The sequence below is a fragment of the Mastomys coucha genome, unplaced genomic scaffold (assembly GCF_008632895.1).
Source record: "Mastomys coucha isolate ucsf_1 unplaced genomic scaffold, UCSF_Mcou_1 pScaffold1, whole genome shotgun sequence".
Taxonomy (NCBI): domain Eukaryota; kingdom Metazoa; phylum Chordata; class Mammalia; order Rodentia; family Muridae; genus Mastomys; species Mastomys coucha.
Genome location: NW_022196891.1, coordinates 91,836,140 through 91,838,365, shown reverse-complemented (window position 1 = coordinate 91,838,365; position 2,226 = coordinate 91,836,140). Strand labels below are relative to the sequence as shown.

The 2,226-nt window shown below is 43.7% G+C and overlaps 1 protein-coding gene across 4 annotated transcripts in view; it reads left to right on the top strand.

The window, feature by feature from the left end:
* Positions 1-1,330, top strand: part of LOC116069237 (translation initiation factor IF-2) — a 64,435-nt gene extending 63,105 nt beyond the window's left edge. For all 4 annotated transcript variants that reach the window (XR_004109938.1, XR_004109931.1, XR_004109936.1 and 1 more), the window contains one exon: positions 1,156-1,330. The gene's annotated coding sequence lies outside the window, so the exon portion shown is untranslated. The remainder of the gene's footprint in view (positions 1-1,155) is intronic.
* The last annotated feature ends 896 nt before the right edge of the window (positions 1,331-2,226 follow it).

Sequence of the window (2,226 nt, the reverse complement as noted above, 5' to 3'; positions counted from 1 at the left end):
TGGGGTGGCAGGCATGGGGAGGGGGGAGGCAACAGGGGTTTGTTTTTGTTTGTTTTTTTGTTTTTTGTTTTTTGGAGGGGAAACTGGGAATGGAGAAATTCGCATGAAAATAAAGAAAGTATCTAAAATAATAAAAAAATGAATATATTGCTGAAGACAACAACAACAACAAAAAGTATTTTATCTAGTGTTTGGAATAGGATTAAATACTTGAGATAGAATCTAGGATCACAGAAAAAGGACCATTATAAAGAACTTATACCAAATATAAAAACTGTAAGGAAGAGAATTCAAAAGCACTTGTCTTTTTACTTTTTTTTCTGGCCCATCCGTCTTTATTCTGCATCAGGTAGGAGAATGAACTAAAAAGGAGGAAATGCTCAAGGTTGCTTCCTCCAGATTCCTATATACATATACAACACACCAGTATACACTTTTTCCCTTTCCTTTCTTCCCACATTACTGTGGATTTCTGTGCCTCCTACCCAGAGTGCACTAAGAGAGAAACTTGGCTTTCAGCACCAGGCTTCCCTCATGTGGGCAATGGGGCAGCCAGATGCCATTCTAGTGCTGCCTGAGAGCCGGTGAGACTCGGGCATCATAGCCCTGGCACAGCCTGGACTAGAGTGTGCCAAGGCTCATGTGGTGCCATCATACTGCTTCCTCTTCTGAAGTCTGCTACATCCACAGATTTAGGAACCAGCTTGATTGAAGGGAGTGGGCACTGGGGAGTTTTGGAGCATCAATCCATGCATGCCATCTGTAGCTAGCTTTATATAAACCAGGAGGAAAGGACAGGCTAGGATGCAATGGCTTGCTTTGTTTGACTTTGATGTAAGGAGGGGAAAGAGGCATGGGATACTAAAATTGTGTGTAGGGGAGGTGATATTACAGCTGCCCCACCTTCATGCCATACACATATGTTTTTCTTCCCACTACTCTGGAATAAGTTTAGGTTGGGTTCCACAAACCTCACCACCACCATGGAGATGTGTTTTTTTCTGCTGATATGATAGTCATAAGAGATATTGATGCCAGCTCAAACTTGTGAGTCCTGAGACAATAAAAGAAAGTGTTGAATAACTTTTGTTAAATAATGTGAAGAATGATAAGAGGCATGAGGCAACTGTTTCAATTCATCTTCTTTCCCCACAGGTATGAACAGATCCACATAAACAAAGAATGCATGGGAGGAGATCTATATTCTTCATCTACAGACAGAAAGGGGACACACACTGAAAGGATGGCTTTCAAAGTGATGCATTTGCTGTTTGGACCTCAGGCCATCTAATCTCAGCTCTATAAATGAAAGTGTTAATTCTCTGCCACACTGGAGATTGCTACTCTGATTCTTTGGTCAAGAGACAGTTCAAGACAAAGAGTTGTAGGAAGAACTTTGATATAGAATAGATAGAAGATTGTTACACTCATCTTCAAAAGTCTGCTCTTCCATCACCTTTCCACATAACTTGCTCTCCCGTGGAGGGTATCAATCATGCTTTCCTACTTCTCTTTTGCTGTTTTTTTTTTTTTTTTTTTTTTTTTTTTTTTTTTTTTTTTAGATATTTTCTTTATTTACATTTCAAATGTTTTCCCCTTTCCAGATGTTCCCTTAGGAAACTCCCTATCCCATACCCCCTGCCCCTGCCTCTATGAGAGTGCTCTCCTACTCACCCACCCACTCCAGTCTTCCCACTCTGGCATTCCCCTTCAATGGGGTATCGAACACCCTCAGGCCCAAGGGCCTTTCCTCCTACTGATGTCCAACAAGGCCATCCTCTGCCACATATGTGGCTGGAGCCTTGAGTCCTTCCATGTGTACTCTTTGGTTGGTAGTCCAGTCCTTGGGGGCTCTGGGGACATCTAGCTGGTTGACACTGTTGCTTTCCCCATGGGAGGCTGCAACCCCCTCAGATCCTTCAGTTCCTTCTCAAACTCCTCCATCGGGGAGGCCCGAGCTCAGTCCAATGGTTGGTTTTGAGTATTTGCCTCTGTATTTGTCAGACTCTGGCAGAGCCTCTCAGGATGCAGCCATATCAGGCTTCCATCAGCAAGCACTTCCTGGCATCCACCATAGCGTCTGGGTTTGCTGGCTGTATCTGGGATGAATCCCCAGGTGGGGCAGTCTCTGGATGGCCTGTCCTTCAGTCTCTGCTCCACACTTTGTCTCTATACTTCCTCCTGTGTGTATTTTGTTTCCCCTTCTAAGAAGCACTGAAGCATCCA